At 36.3% G+C, this 26,587-nt stretch overlaps 1 protein-coding gene and 1 pseudogene across 5 annotated transcripts in view; both read right to left on the bottom strand.

Moving 5' to 3' along the window:
* The window catches only part of TDRD3 (tudor domain containing 3), a 214,798-nt gene that overhangs the window by 6,025 nt on the left and 182,186 nt on the right, over positions 1-26,587 (bottom strand). The window lies entirely within an intron of this gene.
* LOC309615563 (trimethylguanosine synthase pseudogene) lies at positions 4-13,802 on the bottom strand (annotated as a pseudogene). Its single transcript has one exon. The product of its transcript is annotated as a trimethylguanosine synthase pseudogene (transcript).

Raw genomic sequence — 26,587 nt, 5'->3', positions numbered from 1 at the left:
TTTGCAAAGAGTAGTGATTTAACATGTTCAAAACAGTTCCAAGTTTCCTACATTAAATACATTTTATGGTCCCCATTTTGATATACCCTCTTAAGCTGCCCTGGGATTCACATCTGTCAACTTTTATAATAGTGGGCGGCAGGGGAAAGAAAAAAAAAGGCAAGGACATTGTTAAAACTCTTTTGGTCCTTGTTAATAGAAGAATGAAATTTATAGTGGTAACATTAGAATCAAATTTAAATTCTAGAAAAGGAAACTATTTCCACATAATAATATGGCTATCTCCTCAAATGACTTGACACAATGTGGTGAAAACACAGAAAAGAGAGCAATGTAATACAATTTTAATTGAATATTTGGGCTTCTAAATATTTCCAGGTATTTATCATGGAAAGGGGTTTTGGTAAGATATGGAAAAGGGATTGAGGAGCCAGAGAACGTTCACCAGCTGTTTGTCCTCATCTGATGAAATCTCCAACATCGTTAAGAACCTTACATCTAGAGACAGGAGAAAATAATGGATTGGAATGAGGAGAGAAATACAATTTACATATAAAGAAAGCTTCATGCAAGACACAGCAATCACCACGGTAAGACGCAAACTGTTTTCTTCTCATATTCTTTCTTACTAAGGGGGTAGAACCAGCAGTTCAAGGAACGGCATGGATACATTAGTATAAGCAGAATAAACAGCAGAAACAGTATAGTTAATTACAATATTTGAAAAGGACTTAGAAGCAACAGAAATGTAGCCAAAAGCCACACTGGTTTCTTACTGAGTGCTGCCACCCTGTTATTTTAGTGTTTTAAGTTAATGCAGCTGTGAAGTATGTTCCCTTCAGAGAGAGAAAATAATTGGCTCTCATTTTTGTTTATGAAAGAAACAGTATCTATTTCAAAAGTAGAGTTTAAATTCCAGCTGAATTATTAGAGCACAATAATTTGCATGATTTAGGAAATTTATCCTATTTCCTCCTCCTCCTCCTTACTTTATCATTGAATCTTCTGTCCCAAAAGATTGTTTTCCTTTGACCCTAATAGCAAATGGAGTTATATGAAAGACTGAGTTCTACTCTTTAATTTTTACAGATCAATTATTGCAATTTTACTTGATGCAAGTAGAAAGATGCTATGATAATTTGATCAAATCCTATTATTTAGAAATGATATTTAATATTTGGCACAAACATATCACTCATTAATAGGCATTCTCCACAGTATTCTTAAGAACCGTTATCTCCATTTTATATAAAGGACACTGAAGTCCAGGAAAGCTTTGTGACTTTGCCCTAATACTTCGAAGATAAATCTGAGTTTTGATTCAGACACTGCTATTTAAATTCTTAAGTCTCAGTCTGCATGTAAAAGAAATAAACTAATTGCCAAAAATTAATGATCACCCTTAAGGGGCCACCATCACCTAAATAAGAGAATAGAGAAATCTGACAATATATCTGGCATAACTCAATAACAACATTTTTGAGACAAACTTCCAGATTAGTTCTCCTTTCTCTATGCCCCTTTCATTAATAATCAATCTCAAAATGGTTAGAAGCATCAGATATTATGTCTATAATTTAGTAAAGCAATTAAAATGTGGGAAGAAAAATTAAAATGCTGAGGAAAGAAGAGAAATATTTTTTATTAATATGGTCACTGCTCTGAATGATTATTGTCAAATCTTATAGCTAAATTTGAAAAGAAACTATTTATTTTTATGACATATGACATTTGAAACTGTGCATATTAACTGAGAAGGATGAAAATATGTTTGCTGCTGTAGAAGGTGAAGTAATTATTCTAGGAATTAGAATGGAATATTATTATTCTCCACACCCAGCTGCAAAACTGGTTAGAGGACATCTAAAAACCTGTATACTTTATCAATAAAATATAGTGTTAAAGGTAGGACACTACATTTACTGAGTGAGTGAGCTGGATTTATATAATAAATATGACACTGCTATTTGAAAAACTATCTCTACTGTTTAAAAGAATCTCAGACTAAACTAGCCATAACCAATTAAATGGTTTTATAGAGATGACCAACCATGAGATTTCTTTCACATTATTTGATGTCTTCATAATCATTTTATACAAAATGGAAGCAAAAAATAAAAATAATTCTGACAGCTTGGTTTTCAGTTGTCAAAGGCACAATCTTGCTCTGTTAACTTTGAAATATTCTTCCCACAGAGTAGTCAGGGGCAAACCTGGTTACTCACAAAAACCACTTCATACAGTTTAGAGCTAGTAATTTTTAGCACTGAATGAGCAATTCTTTCCATATAACACACACCTCAATTTAATAGATCAGTTTATTTGGAGTCATCTTTGAATAAAATTTATACCTTTATCTTCTTCCTTTAGTTTCACTACTCTGTAACAGCTTTAGAACTAAAAAAAATTTTAATTTCACAGTTCATGAACATTTTTTAAAAATCTGACAGTATTTTGAGCTGGCACAGTCCTGGAATGCTACCTGGTCTGTCCCCTTAGGTTTGACAGATGAGGAATCTCTAAACCCAGAGAGGTGATTTTCCCAAGTCACAGAGCTCACTAGAGGAAGAGTCCAGACCAGGGCCATTTTGTTTCTGACACAGACAAGGCTCTTTAAAAGACTGGTGATAACATTCATAAAAATGGAACTGACCAATGCCAATTTCACCAAAGCTTTTGAGATTTAGAACCATTTTATTGGGACTCAGATTTTTGCTCATCATGCTATCAGATTTACCTGGTTTTAAAATACTAAATAAATAATATTCAAAATGTGCCCTCTTTTTATGCCAATATTTAGGAGTTTATTATTCCTTTTAATGAAAAGATACATATGCAATAATCATTGTGACACCAAACATGAATGAAGTGATATGTTGAAAGGAAAAAAAGAGTCACAGCACCAATGCAAAAAGGAGATACACAACTTCACCTATAAAACACATTTGACGGGTCACAACTACACCTTTCCTGCATATCATTTTTAGTCTCTCATTAGTACAAACTACATCTTGAGTGACAATACAGACAAATACATTATTTCCTCATTTATAAATGAGCTGTTGGAAAAGTTCATTGTAAATCAGTTACTTCGAACCTGGAACATACTTCAGTAGGAGGTGTGAAACACATTTAAATACAGGTCAGGTTCTCTGTTCCACAAATAAAGGTGATGTGCAGATAAGCATATAAACCACCATTCTAAAGAAGGTGGTGGATCTGGTGGTTCTCAACTGGGAGTGATTTCCCTACCCCACTGAGTGGGGGTGTGGGGGAGGTAGCCAATGTCTGGAGACATTTTTGGTTGCTATATCTGAGGGGTGCTACTGGCAGCTAGTGGGTCTGGAGACATTTTTGGTTATTACAAGCTGAAGGAGTAGGTGGGGGGAGTTGTTACTACATCCACTAGGTAGAGACCAAGGATGCTCGTTAGGTAAATGAAGGAGGAGGAAACTTCCTATTCCTAAGTGCCAGGACAGCCTGGAAAATAATTTTGAAATTCAGGAAGTTTGGGTTTGCCACCCTTTCCCTTTTCCTTTTTCGGATATTTCTTCTGCCTCTGTCTCTAATGCGTAAAAGCTGCGTTTATGGAACTTCTGTGGGGAGGTCTCTATTCGCTGACAATATTATGTTTTCCTCTGCTTCAGCAACATGTTCATACTTACTTAACTTACTGAATTGCCTTATCTTACATTACCATTTCTTCAGCATTTTTGCACAGCCATGACTTTGTAAGGGGAAAACAATTATTGATTACTGGTGGGAATAGGGAACAGGGATGGCAATTCTCTTCACAAAAAACTTGGAAAAACTTATTAATATTGTCACCTCTAATAGCTATTTTGTGTGAAATTTAATAAAAAATTTTCTAGTCAGTTCCTTTTAACAATTTGCATAGTAGTCACAAAAACACAAGCCAGCATTCAAAATGTATACAACGTACCCTCAACAATAATCCTTGAACTCTGAATATTTTGAACGCTGAAATCTTAATGAGTACATATCTCCTTGAGTGATTCACGTATGAATTACTTATGAATTTCCAGACCACATTTGCCTGTCTGGTTAACTTGTGTAATCAGTTTATAGAAATAGAAACTAATTTTAATATAAAACCTAAGCAAACAATAATTTTAAAGACAAACCTGCTTTCCCAAAACATCATGTAATAAAGGCAAAATAGGGACAGTAAAAAGATCATTGGTTGCCAAGGGTTGGGGGGGGGGATGGAGGGATGAATACGCAAAGCACAGGAAGATTTTTAGGGCAGTGAAACTATCCTGTACGATACTATTATGGTAGATACATGTCACAATACATTTGTCCAAACCCAATGTACACCATGAGTGAACCCTAAGGTAAACTATGGACTCTGGAAAATAATGATGAGTTAATGTAGGTCTACCAATTGTAACAAGTGTACAACTGATAGATGGTGGGGGATGTTGATAAACGGGAGAGGCTATGCATGTGTGGGGGTGAAGAGTATATGGGAAATCCCGTACCCCTCTCAGTTTTGCTGTGAATCTAAAACTCCTCTATAAAATAAAGTCTAAAACAAACCAAAAAAAACAGGCTGTAAAGTAGGCCACATCAGTGGGATACTTTGTGCCTCATATATTGCTGACGTGGTAGATACTTAATATTTGATGAAATATTTGTTGACCTGCCTTATTAAAATGGCACATCTTGATCCATTCAGATTCTTCCTGTGGTTACCCGTAACTAAAATATGAGAATTAAATTTCTGTCATCCTTGGGATGCCATCAGCATTAATTAATGTATGAAAACCACCTTGAAGATTATTGAGCTTTCTGAATTGGCTCTAGGTTGTGTTTAATTTTGATTATACCTTGGATATTCATAACATTTCCTCTTGGTTTCCACTGGAAAACTTTGACCTTTGATTTTACTTTTTAGTCCAAGTAATGAAATAAAGTACCTCTGCCCCATTCAAAAACAAAAACAAAAAATCATATAATGGATTCCAAAAGTAGAACTTAAAATATTTTAAGTAATCTATTTTAGATCAATTATACTAATATTCTATTATATTAGAGTAACTGAAAATTGAAGAGTAATAAAGTATTTGAAGATTATGGATAACAGCTGTGCTTACAGGAGTGAAGTATTATGATTAACACTGAACCTTAGTTTACCAATTATTCTTGTTTAAAAATATATTCCAATTCCATATTTACAACTCCACCACAAAATAAACTGGGTCTGTGGTAGCCTGGAACCACAGACTACAAAACAGATAGTTTCTGTAAAGAACAGTTAGTCCAAATAACTAAGAAGCTATAATTTGCTCAAGTAATTAGTACCATAACCTGAGTTAGTAGGTCTTCTGATTCATAGTCCTGTCTGCCCTTCACACTATGCTTCCAAGGAATAAGGGCAAGAAATACAGATACAGTGAATGCCAGAATTGGAAAAGGATTTGGGGATAATCTAATTGAGCAGATTTAAATTTTAAAAATCATCATTATCATCATCTATTTTTGGGGTAAATGTGACACTCTTCTTTCAAATGAAATTTTATATAGAATTCCAATATAAAATAGATGGGCTCAGGTTACAGTGGGTGTTTTTACATGTGCATGAGAGCAGTATCCCCTTGGCTTTCTCTTCTTTAGTTCTTCCAAGTTCTGTAACCCCTAAAGCACAAAAACTAAAACCCAACCTGGTTCAACCTCTGCTGTACACTAGGAACCAGCTAGGTTGAGTGGGTTGATTAATATAAAGAAAATGAGCTGCTGAAAGAACAGGAACGGGAACACAGGCCCCTGACTCAGTTCAGAGACCGTTGCCTTTGCGGGTTGTCACAGGGAAAGTCTAAACCCTGCTTTTGACTTCTATGAATTAAATTTCTCATTTGACAATACAAACTCACCTTCTATACCTAAATGGGGAAAAATAAAATTCTCAGGCTTCATTAAACATAAGCAAAATAAGCAAATTTTATGATAATAAACTAATTTATCTGTTTTTGAAACTTTGAGTGAAATAAGATACCATTTTACAATAAAGTGTAATGCAGAATTATAATCCCTCTTTCCCTCAGAGCAGCTCTAAGATAATCTCTTTAATATACCACATCCACTAATAATTTATTTTAACCAAATATTTTGTGGCAGAAAAAAACCCCACACTGCTACATGTAAAAGAATGAAATTAGAACACTCCCTACAACCATACACAAAAATAAACTCAAAATGGATTCAAGACCTAAATGTAAGACAAGACACTATAAAACTCTTTGAGGAAAACATAGGAAGAACAGTCTTTGACATAAATCACAGCAAGATCTTTTTTGATCCACCTCCTAGAGTAATGGAAATAAAAACAAAAATAAACAAATGGGACCTAATGAAACTTCAAAGCTTTTGCAAAGCAAAGGAAACTACAAACAATACGAAAAGACAACCCTCAGAATGGGAGAAAATATTTGCAAATGAATCAATGGACAAAGGATTAATCTCCAAAATATATAAACAGCTCAGGCAGCTCAATATTAAAAAAAACAAACAACCCAATCCAAAAATGGGCAGAAGACCTAAATAGACATTTCTCCAAAGAAGACATACAGATGGCCAAGAGGCACATGAAAAGCTACTCAACATCACTAATTATTAGAGAAATGCAAATCAAAACTACAATGAGGTATCACCTCACACCAGTTAGAATGGGCATCATCAGAAAATCTACAAACAACAAATGCTGGAGAGGGTGTGGAGAAAAGGGAACTCTCTTGCACTGTTGGTGGGAATGTAAATTGATACAGCCACTATGGAGAACAGTATGGAGGTTCCTTTAAAAACTAAAAATAGAATTACCGTATGACCCAGCAATCCCACTACTGGGCATATACCCAGAGAAAACCATAATTCAAAAAGACACATGCACCCCAATGTTCATTGCAGCACTATTTACAATAGTCAGGTCATGGAAGCAACCTAAATGCCCATCGACAGATGAACGGATAAAGAAGATGTAGTACATATATACAATGGAATATTACTCAGCCATAAAAAGGAACGAAATTGGGTCATTTGTAGAGACGTGGATGGATCTAGAGACTGTCATATAGCGTGAAGTAAGTCACAAGGAGAAAAACAAATATCGTACATTAACGCATATATGTGGAACCTAGAAAAATGGTACAGATGAACCGGTTTGCAGGGCAGAAACAGAGACACAGATGTAGAGAACAAATGTATGGACACCAAGGAGGGCAGTGGTGGGGGTAGTGGTGGTGGTGTGATGAATTAGGAGAGTGGGATTGATATATATACACTAATATGTATAAAATGGATAACTAATAAGAACCTGCTGTATAAAAAAATAAATAAAATAAAATTTAAAAAAACAACCACCCACACTGATTCAAGACAAGAAAAAAATCGGATTCAAAATCTAATTACTAAGCAACTGGTCCAAAATGCATGGCTGACAATATAATGTTTTTTTTTTTTTCTTCCGTTCACTGTCATTTTAATAGAAAAAGAATATAAACTTCTATATTACAAAGTATATTTCATATTTTTTTCAATAGAAACTTAAAAAGCACTAACTTTATAAAATAAATGGTTGTTTAAAAGCAAATTCCGGATGGTACTCCATCAATGTGGGGAAAAAGTGTTTTAGGGTACAAATACCCATTTGACTGTGGGTACAAAGTATCAGTGAATACAGAGAAGAAATTCCAAGTGAATAGTGTTCTGACCGCTATGATCTTTTGGTCTCTATACCGCCTCACTTATGATTCAGAGGCTGATCTGCGGATCAGTTCCCCCAAATAAGCAGTGATTGTCTTCAATCTATTATTAAGAAAGTTTTGTTCTATTTCCACTTGCCCTCCAGGCCCAGCCAAGGATGCCACCTGGTCGATATTAGCATTTCTTGGAAGAAAATAAATGCTATTATTAGTGATCTTCTGGGAAAGTCTGAAAAATTTCAAAGCCATCAGGAGACATCATGGTGCTGATGTCGAAGATCTCGGCAGTGGTGTAGTCTGGTCCTCCCCAAGGAGGGCTGAGAAACACGACATCAACCTTTAAACGAGAAGCCAGCTGCAGGAAATCTCCACAAATGAACTCAATCTTGTCTGCTACCCCATAAATTTCTGCATTATTGCAAGCAAGATCGATCTTAACAGGATCAATATCAACGGTGATCACTCTCTTTCCTGTTAAGGCAAACTGAATGGTATTTCCTCCAATGCCACAAAATGCGTCAACTATGGTGTCACACTAGAAGGACTGGCTGACCCTGCCGGCAATGTGCTCAGCGATCTTCTCGGGTGTAACTGAAAACCAGCCCTCTCTAATTTAATCCCATCGTCAAAGCGGGAGAAGAGCCTGTATCTCTGGGCCCAGTACTTTGCCAGCTCAGGCACAGCAGTGATCTCAGGAGGCAGACCAATTCCCTTTCTGTTCTTGCTTTTATTCTTCTTCATTTTCAGCTTCGGCTTCTACCTGAAGGCGGTCTGGTGCAGCCTGGGTGGGGCAGTCCCCCTCATCTGTCACTGCTGCTTCTGTGCTGTCCCTGTCAGTTTTCTCTGTTCCCACTTCCCCAGCTGGAGACATGGCACGACGCTTTCCAGGTTCTAGCTCACTTGTCTCCGGTGGGTCATCCCCTTTTTCAACAGACACTTCTTGTTCCTCTGAACCACTGCTTGTGCAAGTATCTTGCATGCTGTTATGAGAAACTGACTCCTGTGATGCTTTCTCATCCATTGGTTCATTAACCCATTTTAGGAATTTTTCTACCTTACTCAAAGTTTTGCTTTTCTTGAAAAGAGTTTTTCCTGGCTCTTCAGTGAAGAAGATGTGTTTGTTTTTCATATTGATTTGTCTTCTCATGTCCAAGTACTTTGACTTGTACTTCACATTCTTGTGTACATACCTGACCCGCCGGTGACTGAAATTTGAAATTCTACTATATTTTTGTCCTGAGCCATGCTTGAATCCTAGAAGGGAACCGTCGACATCAAAGTCTGAATCCGGGTTTTCATCGATGTCCAGTTCATGGCTCCTCTTGAGTTTGCTTGGCTTCTGTTCAGGTGGATCTTCGCCACTCTCATCTCCATCAGTGCCGATGAGGCATGGTCTGTCTTTGATGGTGTTTGCTTCTGATGACTCTTGTGAATCCTGAGCTGGTTGGCTTGTGCTTCTGTTCCCAGACAAGCTGCTTTCCTTGGTTCCTCCATTACATGATTCACTTTGGCCTGAAGCAAGGCATTCTCTTCTGCTCTTAACTTCACTTAAACACTGATGTCCATCACAACTCACAGAGGGATCTAATCGGCTCTGTTCTACTTCCTCTGAATTCAGACTTATATTACTAAGTCCATGAAGAATTTCATTATGATCTTTATCACTTGAACTAGAGCTTTCGCTACCCACTGATGAAGATGGAGAAGAAAGTTCATCTGCTTTCGTGCGATTTTCATCTTTCTTGTTGTCAACTACTGTTTTAGACCCACAAGTATCTGTATCACAGCTTTGTGAAGCATCAAAAGTCCAACCCTGAGCTTCCCAATACTGAAACTATTCCAAATAATACCAATACAGCTGGCTATAATGCTGTTCCCATTCCTCCTTTGTATTAGGGATGTTCCAGGGTTCTGAGCACAGTGTCTGACCTGTATGCTTTTCTTGCCAGCTTTGCCACAGCAGTTCCCCCCCTGTATTCCTTCCAGTACTTCTCCCAGAGCTCCGTAATTTCCAGCTTTGGAGATAATGTATTTTCAGCAGGAAGATTCTCACCTTCAATATCTTTTTTGGTTCGAAGTTTATACCTTCTGGTGTTCTCATTCTCAGATGAAGATGGATCATCTGAAGCCAAAATGTCATCTTCCTCACATTCTTGTCTCCAAGATTCTCTCTTAATTTCATCTAAGTACTTCTTTTGATGTTTTTTCTTTTTCTTTTTTCTTTTAACTTTGTTTCTAGTACTCATAGATACCTCAAAATTCTTATGTGCAGACACCCTACCAAATTGAAGTGGCAGTCCTATACTTCGCATGAGTTCAGCCTCAGAATCTAGTTCACTTTCATCTGGGCCTACGTCTTTGCTGTCACGTGACTCTGCAGTGCCCTGGGAACGACCGCCTTCTTCCTCTTCTGTAGCTTGCTCTCCTGCACTGTTCCCATCGTCTTCAATGTAGTAGCCTTTTAATCCCAAACTGCACAATTTCCAATCTTCCACAAACGCCCTGGAGCTGAGGCAGAGGATGCAGGAGCCCTCCCGCAGGTCTTCAAGGAAGAGACACATCTCCACCACAGAGCTCCACTTCTCGCAGTACATCGTAGCACCTCAGAGGAGGTGGCCACGTGGCAAATGGTGCTGGAAGGCCTCCCGGCCGCTGTTCTGCTGCTGGGGACCGAGGGGAGGACTGGAGGTGCACCTGGCTGCCAGGGACGAACGGCAATATAATGTTTTCATTCCTGTATCATGTAGAATTTCAGGAGAACTCTGAGACATTTCACTGTGTTCTGATATTCTCTTTTTAGAAAAGAGTATATTCTCTAAAGTTACATAAGAATTAGGTAAGGATTATTGATGATTCTATCAGATATTAGGAAATCATCTGAATCCCTACCTCAAGGGTTTTATTCTGTACTCTGCCAACTAAAGCACTACCTAAATAAGACAACTAAACTTTAACATGGAAGAAAACTGGATGTTTCAATGACAGTTAAAGCAAATACAGTACTATTCACCATTGTCTTTCCTCTAACATTGTTAAGATCTTCTACTATTTAATACAAAGTAAACAAGCTATTTTTGGCAGCTTAGACACTCAAGAAAATGCAACTCAACATCAAAAGGCTACATTCATATTTCAAATAGGAGAATATAATACAAAAAAGAGACTAGAAAATGTCACCCTTATCAAACTTCAAATAATAAAAGTACTGATACTCTTCCATTCAAAAACACACCCAACTTTATTTAAAACTTAGAATAGAAAAAAGGGGAATGAATGATTATTCTACTATGTGCCTGGCATTTTATCTCATTTAATCCTTGCAACAATGTTTTGAATTACTTAATCTCATCCTTCTACAGATGAACAAGCTAAGGCTCAGAGTAACTTACCCAAAGTTATGTAACTGGCCATGCTTCAATAAGACCCCTGGGCTGTCCACTCCAAAGTTCTTTCCATGGCATCACATAGTGTATATTTTACATTTCTTACTTCAGACAGTTTTGCTTATTTTTTTCTAATAGCTAGCTAAAGACTAATTTTAAATAAGTTGATGGCTTCTGCCCTGAGGCTAGTATAAACAACATTTAATGGTCAGCATCTTTGTTGAAATGCCATAGTGAAGTCCAAAGAATGAATATATGATTTGTAAAAATGTGTACCTCTCTCCAACTCATTTCCTCTTTTAAAGTTAAAGGTTAAATAGATTCCAAAGCTTGTCCAGAAGTCAGGGTAGGAAGCATATTTCTGCTCCAAAAGATGTCAATCTACTCAGATTTCCTTGAGAGATACCTTATCATGGCATTGGTATTTAAGACCTCAGTCTGTTAGGTCAGATCTGAGTCTGAGTTTAGACTCCACCACTTCCTACATGTGTTACTCAACTTCTCTATATCTCAGTTTTCTCACATAGACAACAGTAATCAACTCATAGGTTTACAAGGAGCATTACATGAGATAATAGCTAAAAAGAGTTTAGCAAATAAGCCATATATGTTGCCTATTATTCTGAATTAAGAAATTCTTTGACAGTAATATATACATGTTCACTTCAATTAAACTATCAAGACTCACAGATTTTGCTAAAAATCAGGTTTGTTGTAAGAATATTCCTCAAATTGCTTTGGTCAGATAAGGAAAGTGGAAAAGCCATTGAAGTAAATGAAAGAGCCAATACAAGGAGAAAGACTCTTGTCACCTGCTTGCATTTTATTTCTTCAGAAATTTTAAAAACATCTATACACAAAAACTAATAATTTCACATTATAAATCATTCCATTGTTACCACTGTTTTTGTTTCTTTTAGGAAGAAGTCTTCTTTTTTAATTATAGAGAAAAAGGGCAAATAAAACAAAGAAAAGGAGAAAATTAGCAAAGACACATTATTGAAAATGATTAATCAAAAGTTAAAGACATTATTTGCCTAAAATATGAATATTTTAAGAAAAAGCTAAAAATAAACGTGATTAACCTCTTTGAACATCTTGCCTTAATACCAATACCATACCCTTAAAGTTTTATCAAATGCCATAAAAAAAAAAAAAACAATTAGAAACACTATTTAAACAGTGGAGGTATAGCAATGATGATTAATAATGAAAAATGCTTATCTATGCCTGTTGCTATGCTTTCAGGTCAATGCCTATAAATTATCCTTGCAAAAGCAACTGCTTTCCCAAATATGCTAATTGAGCAAATATGTTTTAGAATATTTTATGGTTAAAACTTATGAGCACTAATCACAAGTGGTTAATCATTTCACGCCCTCATAAGTTATACAATTTTTACATCTTAAATTGGTAACTAATACAATATACTTTAAGAATGAATTAACTAATTCTTTCTCTGAAAGTAATAATTACCACATCATAATGCCAGACTGCTTTTTATTCTAAAACAGTCAGCCCAGTACATTTTATGTAACTGACCACTTGAGACAAATACTTATGGTATGCTTCAGTGACCTGTAATACAGACTAAAGGAACAGAATTAGAAAAAACAATCTCCATGTCAAATTGATAAAACACAGGCCAGATCTTTGCCATTAAAAAGTACTGAGTGTTGGAGTAGGGAAAGGAGATGACTTGACATGTTTTATATAAGAAAAGGTTTGCAATATCTAACAGTACAGAAATAAAATCATTTGCTAATGTTTTCACCTGGTTAGTGAAAGTTAAGAAACATAAGATTGACAGGAAAAGAATTAAAATTTTGAATCTTATAGCAGCTATCTATAAGATTATTTATAGTTACCTATAATATTACAATGTAATAATCATTTTCACATTTAAATCCCATACATACCCAGCAACCCATATTAACAATGTCTGCATAATGAAGTAAAATTATTTCTCTTTAGTGAAACATAAAGAAAACATGTTTAAAAGTCCCTATCAAAATAACACACACAAGGGAATCCCCATAAGGTTAACAGCTGATCTTTCAGCAGAAACTCTGCAAGCCAGAAGGGAGTGGCAGGATATACTTAAAGTGATGAAGGAGAAAAAACTACAACCAAGGTTACTCTACCCAGCAAGGACCTCATTCAGATTTGATGGGGAAATTAAAACCTTTACAGACTAGCAAAAGCTGACAGACTTCAGCACCACCAAACCAGCTTTACAACAAATGCTAAAGGAACTTCTCTAGGCAAGAAGCACAAGAAAAGGAAAACACCTACAATAACAAACCCAAAACATTTAAGAAAATGGGAATAGGAACATACATATCGATAATTACCTTAAATGTAAATGGATTAAATGCTCCCACCAAAAGACATAGACTGGCTGAATGGGTACAAAAACAAGACCCATATATATGCTGTCTACAAGAGACCCACTTCAGACCTAGGGACACACACAGACTGAAAGTGAGGGGATGGAAAAAGATATTCCATGCAAATGGAAATCAAAAGAAAGCTGGAGTAGCAATTCTCATATCAGACAAAATAGATTTTAAAATAAAGACTATTACAAGAGACAAAGAAGGACACTATATAATGATCAAGGGATCGATCCAAGAAGAAGGTATAACAATTGTAAATATTTATGCACCCAACATAGGAGCACCTCAATACATAAGGCAAATACTAACAGCCATAAAAGGGGAAATCGGCAGTAACACAATCATAGTAGGCGACTTTTTAACACCCCACTTTCACCAATGGACAGATCATCCAAAATGAAAATAAATAAGGAAACACAAGCTTTAAATGATACATTAAACAAGATGGACTTAATTGATATTTATAGGACATTCCACCCAAAAACAACAGAATACACATTTTTCTCAAGTGTTCATGGAACATTCTCCAGGATAGATCATATCTTGGGTCACAAATCAAGCCTTGGTAAATTTAAGAAAATTGAAATTGTATCAAGTATCTTTTGCGACCACAACGCTATAAGACTAGATATCAATTACAGGAAAAGATCTGTAAAAAATACAAACACATGGAGGCTACACAATACATTAATTAATAACGAAGTGATCACTGAAGAAATCAAAGGGGAAATCAAAAAATACCTAGAAACAAATGACAATGGAGACACAACGACCCAAAACATATGGGATGCAGCAAAAGCAGTTCTAAGAAGAAAGTTTATAGCAATACAAGCCTACATCAAGAAACAGGAAACATCTCGAATAAACAACCTAACCTTGCACCTAAAGCAATTAGAGTAAGAAGAACAAAAAATCCCCAAAGCTAGCAGAAGGAAAGAAATCATAAAGATCAGATCAGAAATAAATGAAAAAGAAATGGAGACAATAGCAAAGTTCAACAGAACTAAAAGCTGGTTCTTTGAGAAGATAAACAAAATTGATAAACCATTAGCCAGACTCATCAAGAGAAAAAGGGAGAAGACTCAAATCAATAGAATTAGAAATGAAAAAGGAGAAGTAACCACTGACACTGCAGAAATACAAACGATCATGAGAGATTACTACAAGCAACTCTATGCCAATAAAATGGACAACCTGGAAGAAATGGACACATTCTTAGAAATGCACAACCTGCCGAGACTGAACCAGGAAGAAATAGAAAATATGAAAAGACCAATCACAAGCACTGAAATTGAAACTGTGATTAAAAATCTTCCAACAAACCAAAGCCCAGGACCAGATGGCTTCACAGGCGAATTCTATCAAACATTTAGAGAAGAGCTAACACCTATCGTTCTCAAACTCTTCCAAAATATTGCAGAGGGAGGAACACTCCCCAACTCATTCTACGAGGCTACCATCACCCTGATACCAAAACGAGACAAAGATGTCACAAAGAAAGAAAACTACAGGCCAGTATCACTGATGAACATAGGTGCAAAAATCCTCAACAAAATACTAGCAAACAGAATCTAACAGCACATGAAAAGGATCATACACCATGATCAAGTGGGGTTTATTCCAGGAATGCAAGGGTTCTTCAATATATGCACATCAATCAACGTGATACATCATATTAACAAATTGAAGGAGAAAAACCATATGATCACCTCAATAGATGCAGAGAAAGCTTTTGACAAAATTCAACACCCACTTATGATAAAAGCCCTGCAGAAAGTAGGCATAGAGGGAACTTTCCTCAACATAATAAAGGCCATCTATGACAAACCCACAGCCAACATTGTCCTCAATGGTGAAAAACTGAAACCATTTCCACTAAGATCAGGAACAAGACAAGGTTGCCCACTCTCACTACTATTATTCAACATAGTTTTGGAAGTGTTAGCCACAACAATCAGAGAAGACAAAGAAATAAAAGGAATCCAAATCGGAAAAGAAGAAGTAAAGCTGTCACTGTTTGCAGATGACATGATACTATACATAGAGAATCCTAAAGATGCTACCAGAAAACTGCTAGAGCTAATCAATGAATTTGGTAAAGTAGCAGGATACAAAGTTAATGCACAGAAATCTCTTGCATTCCTATACACTCATGATGAAAAATCTGAAAGTGAAATCAAGAAAACACTCCCATTTACCATTGCAACAAAAAGAATAAAATATCTAGGAATAAACATACCTAAGGAGACAAAAGACCTGTATGCAGAAAATTATAAGACACTGATGAAAGAAATTAAAGATGATACAGTTAGATGGAGAGATATACCATGTTCTTGGATTGGAAGAATCAACATTGTGAAAATAACTCTACTACCCAAAGCAATCTACAGATTCAATGCAATCCCTATCAGACTACCACTGGCATTTTTCACAGAACTAGGACAAGAAATTTCACAATTTGTATGGAAACACAGAAGATCCCGAGTAGCCAAAGCAATCTTGAGATCGAAAAATGGAGCTGGGGAAATCAGGCTCCCTGACTTCAGACTATGTTACAAAGCTACAGTAATCAAGACAGTTTGGTACTGGCACAAAAACAGAAACATAGATCCATGGAACAGGATAGAAAGCCCAGAGATAAACCCACACACATATGGTCACCTTATCTTTGATAAAGGAGGCAAGCATATACAGTGGAGAAGAGACAGCCTCTTCAATAAGTTGTGCTGGGAAAACTGGACAGGTACATGTAAAAGTATGAAATTAGAACACTCCCTGACACCATACACAAAAATAAACTCAAAATGGATTAAAGACCTAAGTGTAAAGCCAGACACTATCCAACTCTTAGAGGAAAACGTAGGCAGAACACTCTATGACATAAATCACAGCAAGATCCTTTTTGACCCAACTCCTAGAGAAATGGAAATAAAAAGGAAAATAAACAAATGGGACCTAATGAAACTTCAAAGCTTTTGCACAGCAAAGGAAACCATAAACAAGACCAAAAGGCAACCCTCAGAATGGGAGAAAATATTTGCAAATGAAGCAACTGACAAAGGATTAATCTCCAAGATTTACAAGCAGCTCATGCAGCTCAATAACAAAAAAACAAAGAACCCAATCCAAAAATGGGCAGAAGACCTAAGTAGACATTTCTCCAAAGAAGATATACAGATGGCCAACAGACACATGAAAGAATGCTCAACATCATTAATCATTAGAGAAATGCAAATCAAAACTACAATGAGATATCATCTCACACCGGTCAGAATGGCCATCATCAAAAAATTTAGAAAAAATAAATGCTGGAGAGGGTGTGGAGAAAAGGGAACACTCTTGCACTGTTGGTGGGAATGTAAATTGATACAGCCACTATGGAGAACAGTATGGAGGTTCCTTGAAAAACTAAAAATAGAACTACCATACGACCCAGCAATCCCACTACTGGGCATATACCCTGAGAAAACCATAATTCAAAAAGAGTCATGTACCAAAATGTTCATTGCAGCTCTATTTACAATAGCCAGGACATGGAAGCAACTTAAGTGTCCATCATCGGATGAATGGATAAAGAAGATGTGGCACATATATACAATGGAATATTACTCAGCCATAAAAAGAAATGAAATGGAGGTATTTGTAATGAGGTGGATGGAGTTAGAGTCTGTCATACAGAGTGAAGTAAGTCAGAAAGAGGAAAACAAATACAGTATGCTAACACATATATATGGAATCTAAGGGAAAAAAAAAAAGGTCATGAAGAACTTAGTGGCATGACGGGAATAAAGACACAGACCTACTAGAGAATGGACTTGAGGATATGGGGAGGGGGAGGGGTAAGATGTGACAGGGTGAGAGAGTGGCATGGACATATATACACTACCAAATGTAAAATAGCTAGCTAGTGGGAAGCAGCCGCATAGCACAGGGAGATCAGCTCGGTGCTTTGTGACCACCTAGAGGGGTGGGATAGGGAGGGTGGGAGGGAGGGAGATGCAAGAGGGAAGAGATATGGGAACATATGTATATGTATAAGTGATTCACTTTGTTATAAAGCAGAAACTAACACAAAAAAATAAAAAGTCAAAATTCCTTAACAATTATCAGGCTTGTTAATAAAAGCTGTAGTTTTAGAATTGTGAGGTGCCCCAGGAGTCAATGATCTGATCTACAAGGTACAAAATTCATCCCCACACGTCACACACAGGTGGTGTGATGGTTCTGTCCCCTTCAAGTAAGTGGTGAAGGATGCTCAGGCAGCCAACCCCACTCCTTTGTATCCTTCTCTAGAAAGTGCAAACTACCCGGGTTTTCTAGTTAAGCCCATTTCCTTTGCCATATGGAAGATTTTAAATTATTTTAAAACAAGTATTATGCCTTTCCTTAGTCTTCTATTTTCTAAAATCAAAAGACTCAGTTCCTGGAATCATTTGTCAAATACCATTATTTCCAGTATCTCCTATCATCTTGATCATCTTTTCCTTTATACATTTTAATATTTACTATTCTATGTAACCTAGTATTCAGAATAATATTGCATGTATGGTCTGCTTGCAACATAATACTACTATTTCCCATGATGAGCAAACTCTATATAATCATTAGTGCAATCTGACCTCGCTTTAATGTTTTTAACAGCTGCTTGATCATTCCTTGCTCATACTGTACTTGTCATCAAACGAAATGTCTACAGCCTACTCCCAGGTCTATTTCATCATGTATTTGAAGAGAATTATTTTCCCAACCTAAAGTTTTAAATTTAACTGTAATTGAATACATGCACTATTGAAAGATACTACTTTGGCATAGTGTTATCATTGGTGTGTTCTGAATAACTATATAATATTAAGTCAGTTTTTCTAAAAAGTTATCTTGGTAATTTTTTTTTTTTTTTTTGCCTAGTGGAAATTGGAGGATTACCACCTAAAACATACATGGGTGGCTAAAATGTAGTTTAACCCTGAAACTAGATTCCAGTGAAATTTAGAAGATAAAAGGAGATTCACAGTATAAGATTAAGCTCTTAGGAATAGAACTGTAGGTTAAAGGAATAGGTTGATTCTTTTTCTACTCTTTGTAAAATATTTTCTAGCCCCTTGAGAAATACTAGCTTATACCTCTTGAATATACATCTTTGCTTCTCATTTAAAAATTCTCTAAATTTTAAGAGAGAATTAAGACTGAATGAACTAAATAGTTGAAAGTTTCTTTACCAAAACCGTGTATCACATATTGAGTACAAACTTACTGCTATGATGAGATTTTTATATACATTATACAAAAAGTAAGTTGGTATCATTTATCTCTATTTACAGGTAAAGTGTAAAATCATGTGCTATGATGTCAGCAAGTCTGCAAACTGAACATCAGCTCTACAACTTACTAGCTCAATGATTTTAGGCAAGTTTCTTAATGGCTCTGAACTTGGATTTGTACTTTTTCATGCATATTAAGTGGGAATACTAATAATTATTTCATAGGGTTCCTGTAGTTATTAAATCAGTTAACATAGGTCAAGACATATATGGTGCCTGGTGTATATGTTCCAATTATAAGCAGGCATTGTATAGAAGGAACTCCAATCTTCACCTTCTCAATCATTTATTCTAATTTATTTCAATATGTTGGTAAAGATATAACATGTCGTCTTGCTGTTACCTAAGTATAAATTACTCTTAGTATGCTTAAATTTATGAGTTTTTTTCCCTCATGTTGAGATTTCAAAATGTTCGGTATATGAAGAGTTAGCTTTTTTTTTAAAAAGAAATCATTTTCTTTCCAAGCTTAGCTTCTCTTTTCAATCATTTTTGATGGTTAGACTGTTGAAGAAAGAAAAGGTATCAAAAAGATTTTCTCCAATAAGGGAGATAAACTCATTTCCATCAACTTAGGTAAAAAAAAATTAGACAGTACATATCACCTGATTTAATTAAGGCTACTAAACATATTATATTTTGCTGTAATAATACTATTTCTAGGTTTATTGAAATTCAGGAACCATGTTTTTAGTCACATGTAATTCCACACCTGAAACATCTGAGATGTTCAACAGAGGCTGGGGGAAGTGATAATATACTATGGAGAATAATTTGCTTATCATCATACCCAAAGGAAAAGCAAATAAATGTTTGTTCCTACCAAATATGTAAATATTCTTGTAGTTTAAGAATGAAGCTCTTGCTCCTTCTCCATTCAGCCATGGCTGGAACAGTGATGGTAAGAACAAATCAGGAAGGTATAGAGTCTCTGCATTAGAGTCAAAAGATTTTCTTGGGTGTTTCAAATACCCAAGAAATAGATCAAAATCAAGTGCCTATACAAATAGATCAAAATTTACATTTTAAATACATCATAAAATTAATAAAACAAAATGGATGTGATATCATTTAGGTGCTACAGTTCTTACTGTAAAACACAAATTATCCACAATGCTTAATATGTACCTTCTGGAAAGTATTAAGGTATAACAATCAACTTTTTAAAAATTCTAAATTCATCCATAAGATTATTTGAAGTGTACTCCTTTATGCAACTTGAAACTCCTTCCCCTTCCTCTCACTTTCTCCCCCACATACAATGTAAGCTGCTTATTAAAATAAAAAGTAAGGCAAATAGATCCTCTGGACAAGAAGGGACAGTAGGCTATCAGTGATGGTGTCTATATTGTACAAGAATTGGTAAAACTGAGAATTACTAATTAAGGCTTAATGAGAAATCAGTAAGAGGACTTCCCTGGTGGCGCAGTGGTTAAGAATCCGCCTGCCAATGCAGGGGACGTGGGTACAAGCCCTGGTCCGGGAAAATCCTACATGCCACGGAGCAACTAAGCCCATGCGCCACAACTACTGAGCCTGCGCTCTGGAGCCCATGAGCCACAACTACTGAGCCCGTGTGCCACAACTACTGAAGCCCGTGTGCCTAGAGCCCGTGCTCTGCAACAAGAAAAGCCACGGCAATGAGAAACCCATGAACCACAACGAAGAGTATCCCCCTCTTGCGGCAACCAGAGAAAGCCCGCACACAGCAACGAAGACCCAACGCAGCCAAAAATAAGTAAATAAATAAATAATTTATTTTAAAAAAAAGAAAAATAAATAAGACTAGTAAAGTTTACGGTACTCCTTCAGAGTGTAAAATGTATGATAAAATAGTCAAATTTCACTTTCATTATCTATGGATAAGAGCAGCACAGTCTCTTAAAAGCTGCACTGAAACGAGGAGGAAAAGCCTGTCCGGGGTTAAACACTAATTTATGCAAAATCCCGATTTTGACAAGAATCCTGTCAATGTCAAGCAGCAGGTACACTGACAGCAGGACAGGCTGAAAAATTCTGTGTCAGAGCTGGGATGGAAGTCGCCAATTTATGAAGGCTGTTATAAACCATAGGATTTCAAAAGTGTGAAAGAAAATGATGGAAATTTTTATAACTGTGCAGGCATTACTATTAGCTTAAAAGGACTGCAGTTCTTTCACTTTATGAGAAAAACTAGTTTACTTTAAAAGACTTGTGGATTTTTATATTAGGGCTATATTGTAAGACTCTTAATACAAAAGTTTGTTATACTAGTAACATTCAAACAGAAAAGAAAACTTTAACAGGACATATAAAAGGAAAAAAAATTAATTCAAAGAAAAAGATGGTACAAGGAAGCAGTTTTGGTTTCCTTCCAAGAGGGGTAATTTGGGATGGATACCCAACTCCTGATCTGGAAGTTCCAATCAGTAATTGCTGCGGCTTTCAAGGGTCAACAAATATCACTTCGAGGAAGTGAACAATAAGGGAGGCTGCTATTTCTAAATCCTTGAAGGAAAACTAAAGAAATGGAAACAAAAGTAATTAAGAAACTATGTGCCAGGCATTTTGATCATTTGATGACTGAACAAAATATTTATTGAGCAGCTACTATGTTCTTTAAGACAACCAAAAGATTATGTATCTTGCCCAGGTTCTGCTGGACTCTAAAATCCATGCTCTTTCCACACCTCCCAGTAGATGCAGAGGCTGAAGGAGAGAATTACCTATCATGTTAAACTTTTACAAGGCTTATATAAATAGATCAAAATCAAGTGCTTTCCATCTCATTTACATTTTAAATACATCATGAAATTATAAAACAAAATGGATGTGATATCACTTAGGTGTTATAGTTCTTACTATAAAACACAAATTATCCACAATGCTATCTACTCTGAGCACCGCCTACTATGAATCACTCAATGAGAGAATGAACTACCCTGAAATGGCTACACTATCAATAAGCAGCTACTATACTTTAAATAAATTAGTGTTAAGTCAAGAGCTTAGAATAATGTTGGGTACAACATTAAGTGTTCAATAAAGTTAGCTATCATTATTCCTTCACAAGTGTAAAGTTCTATTCTTTATAATGTCACATACAACAGTTTTTCTTTTATTGGTTTGAGTCAAGCAATTTGACTGCATTATTCTAGTGAGTTACAGAGGTTGAGAACACATAAGGCTAAACGAGCCTTGATGTGGCACTTTACATTTACAAAGTGATTTTACAATTATTGGTGTTAATAACCAATGTAATACAAAAGTGAGGCTGAGAATCTGGTCAATTAGCAACATGTTCATTTTTCTTCCAGTGAAGAAAGGAGCCCAGAGGCAATCTTCTTTACTGAGACAAATCCTACTAGCTTACCAAATACAGTACATTTGTCCTTCAATACCCATGAGTGATTGGTTCCAGGACTGCCCCTCCATATCAAAATCTGTGCGTGCTTATATACAATGGTATAGTATTTGCATGTAACTGACACACACCCTCCTGTAGACTTTAAATGATCTCTAGATTACTTATAATATCTATTACAATGTAAATGCTATGTAAATTGTTGCCTGCGTGCAGCGAAGTTCAGTTTTGCATTTTGGAACTTTCTATAATTTTCTTTTCAAATATTTTTGATACACGGTCAGTGGAACCTGTGGATACAGAGGGCTCACTGTAATTGTCTTTATGAAATTCATCCAACTTAATGTCCCCCACCCTTGGTATCCACAGACATGGAGACCCTTCTGAAAAATATTACTAATGAGAAGGAAAGTATAATAAAGCAGTAAAATTCACCAATACAAATATTTTCACAACAGATTCTTCACATTAACCATTACATGTTCCAAGACATTTATCCTCAGAGGCTTAGATGAATACAAACAATTCTGCTTTGTATATGTAATTGGCAAGTTCCTAAATTTACCTAAGAACTTAATACATTTTAAATAAAGGATGTTCATCAATTTCATAATTTGATAAATCTCATAGTATTGTTTCTGTTTAATGAGTGTTATCACATTCTGTGGCATAAACTTTGAGACAAATAACTTTCCTAAGCTCTCTTAGGAAAGTTGAAAATAAGTTGTTGAGGCTCTTTCTTCAGAAATCTTTATCAATATTTTGGTATGGTAGCAATGAGAAAGGGCTGTCCACTTCAATAGCAGAACAAGAATAGTCCATGGTAGCTTATAAATTAACTCTATGACTGTGAACAGCATATGTTCTTAACTGGTTTCATATTTGGATTGTTTTATAATTCCATAGCTAGACAACTCTTTATAACTGTCATGCAAAAATTACGATGAGCATTTAAAATTTTTTTTCCTTATTTAAAACTGTGTCCATGTTAGGAAAATCTCCTTCTATAAATAGGTCAGTTAATAGAAAAGTCAATAGGTTAAGTTTTTTTTTTTTTTAAAGCTTTTCTTGCTGCCTTTTAATTAATTAATTAATTCATTCATTTTTGGCTGTGTTGGGTCTTCGTTTCTATGCAAGGGCTTTCTCTAGTTGAGGCAAGCGGGGGCCACTCTTCATCGCGGTGTGCGGGCCTCTCACTATCGCGGCCTCTCTTGTTGCGGAGCACAGGCTCCAGACGCGCAGGCTCAGCAGTTATGGCTCACGGGCCTAGTTGCTCCGCGGCATGTGGGATCTTCCCAGACCAGGGCTCGAACCCGCTTCCCCTGCATTGGCAGGCAGACTCTCAACCACTGCGCCACCAGGGAAGCCCCCATTAGGTTAAGTTTTAAGAGATTAAACAGGAGTTTAAAAATTTTCTACCTTATTTTCTTCTCTCCTTACTGAGATAAGCCACTCTAAATGAACATTTTAGTAACTATCACAATTTTTTAAACAATGATGTCTCTCACATGCTTGCACACTTGCACACCCAAACACACACAGGGTCATTGCGTCTTCGAATGTTCAAATACCTAATTAATATTTTTATCTATTTAATGTATCACTAGCTGGCATGAAGATTAGCTCAAGAAGGCCTGAAACTTTTGTTAACATTCCTAGGATTATACTAATGTTACTAGCAAGAGCTTAAAACCATTTTCACAGGGCATTTTCCAATACTGAATTCTGCTGAGGTCCTAGGGCAATAATATAGTCATTATGACTGTGCAGACCTTCAAATATCAGGTCCTTAATGAGAACCTCTCCTGAAAATTGGCTGAGTGGTTAACTTGTTAGTTTCTACTTAATAAACTTGTAAAGTTCTTCTCATTTTTATATCCACTTAAACTTTTCCTGCAGCTACTAAAAGACCAGAAACTGAGCATGAACTGTCACAGAATGCTTTGCACATAAGTTTTACTAAGGGTTGAAAACTTCTGCTGTGAAAATACATTCTTGGTCAGCGTCTTCTCCCATTTTCCTGGGTGGTTTCTAAATCTTTACATCTCTCTTCAAAATTCCTCTCCTATTCTTGACCTCATTACTTTGAACAGATGACCTGCTTTTACCTGACAGAAAAGAGTTCATTAGTGAAGAATTATTCACCTTCCTTCCCTGAAACCCAGCTTACTCTCATCCACACCTGTATTTACTTCCTTCCTCTCTTCTCTTTAGTACTCAACATACCCAAAGTCACCCAAAGTGATCGTACCCCACTTTCTCACGACAGCCTGGATTTTTTTTAATCCTTACACCTATTTTTACAACCTCTCTCTCTTTTCTTCACTCTGCCTTTGATGTAAACATGCTTGGATTTTCACCCTGAGCTCCTTTACTCCTTATTCTCTTCTTCTATCCTCTTTATCTTCACAACCAAGATCCTCTAAGTAGCCTAACCCTCATTTTCTTATGTCCCACTTACTGTCAAGAAACCACAAATTGCCATGCACATCCACCATTCCACTGAAAGTGCATTCTACAGTTATAAGAACCTGTCGATTGCCACATCCAACAGCCACTTTTCAATTCTCATCTTCCTTGACCTTTCCAGCATTTTATACTGTGGATTAAACATCCCTCCCCATCTGCCCAACCCCTTGTCCTCCTAAGCTACAGCTACTTCTCAATGTCCCTTCCCACCCCTCAGCTGTGAAATTCCCTGGAAGTTGGTCCTTGTCTTCGTCTTTTCTCTTTTTACACACTTTCTTTTTTCTTTTTACACACAATCTCACCCATACTCTTTACTTTTGCCTAGACTCTGATGACTCCAAAGTCTCCATCTCTTGCCTTAACTATTGCAATAACTGGTCTCCTTGCTCTCTGCTTTCACTGAAACCCATTTTCTATACCACAGGAAATAATCTCTTAAAGCAAAATCACATCATGACACTCCCCTACCCAAAATCCCTCATTGGTCCCTATTCTCAGATATAAATATTCCAACTCCTTACTGTAACCCACCTGACTCCCCATCCTTTAAGCCACCTGTCTTTGCAGCCAGCCTCATCTGTTGACACTTGCTGCACCCAACCTATACTGCTGCCAAAATACCTCACCCTACCATGCCCTCCTACACTCTTTGCTATTCTCTCACACATTTTTTTCCCAAGCTAAGTCCTTCAAAACTTTCGAGACTCACATTAAACTTCATTCATTCAGATTTAACAAGTACTTATTGAAAGCCTTATGTTTCAGGGACTGTTCTGAATGCTGAAGTATTAGCTGAGACAAAGTCCCTGTTCTCACATTGCTTTCACTTAGGGGTTGGAAGGAGGGGCAGGATATGCAGAAAATAAAGCGGGCAAAGGGGATAGAGAGTTTGTGTGATGGCGCATTGCTGTTTTATAATACGATAGTTAGGGAAGGCCTCGCCTCTTCTATGAGTCAGTTCCTGACTGAGTTAAACACTCTCCATCTATGGTGCTTTACTTGCTGGGCTCCTCTGCTAGTCTGACTCTTTTAGTGTAGAGACTGCGCATCTATGCATTGCCATTGTCCGGCATGCAATCGTTCTAAGGAAATGTGTTGTGCTGGGCACTGTTCTGGGTGGAGAGATAAAGTCACATAATAAGTGCTCAAAAAGTTTTTTGAAACAGATTAAAATATATTTGAAATTATAAGTTCATAAGAAAACCTCAAATATAAAAATATCACTTTACAGTTAATATTTTAATAGTGTATCAAAAACTAAAACAGGAACAAAGAGTCAAACAAAGTATCATAAGTATATACTAACATATTCCCAAAATTATGAATGTTAAGTAAGTACCGGCATACCTCTGAGATATTGCAGGTTTGGTTCCAGACCACTGCAATAAAGCAAATATCACAATAAAGGGAGTGACACTAATTTTTGGTTTCCCAGTGCATATCAAAATTTATATTTACACTATACTGTAGTCTTTAAATGTGCAACAGCATTATGTCTAAAAAAAAAAAGCACATACCTTAATCAAAAATTACTTTATTGCTAAAAAATGCTAACCATCATCTGAGCCTTCAGCGGGTTGAAATCTTTTTGCAATAGTAACATTAATGATAACTGATCACAGATCACCACAACAAATATAATAGTAAAGTTTGAAATATTTTGAGAATTACCAAAATGTGACACAGGGACACAAAGTGAGCAAATGCTGTTGGAAAAATGGTGCCAGTAGACTTGCTCGACACAGGGTTGTCACAAACCTTCAACCTGTAAAAAATGCAGTATCTACAAAGCGTAATAAAGTGAAGTGCAATAAAACAAGGTATGCCGGTACGGATTAAATAAACATTTCATAGGAGAAATGTATTTTGCTGTGCATTTGAAAGCACTTGGGAGAGACTGAATTCTGAAGTGTTCTGGGGACAGTGATTAAGAGAGAATTTTGCAAGGAATTGG

Source organism: Balaenoptera borealis (assembly GCF_965194805.1).
Source record: "Balaenoptera borealis genome assembly, chromosome: 18".
Taxonomy (NCBI): domain Eukaryota; kingdom Metazoa; phylum Chordata; class Mammalia; order Artiodactyla; family Balaenopteridae; genus Balaenoptera; species Balaenoptera borealis.
Note: the sequence above shows the minus strand (reverse complement) of the source record. Positions and strands in the feature narration are given on the sequence as shown.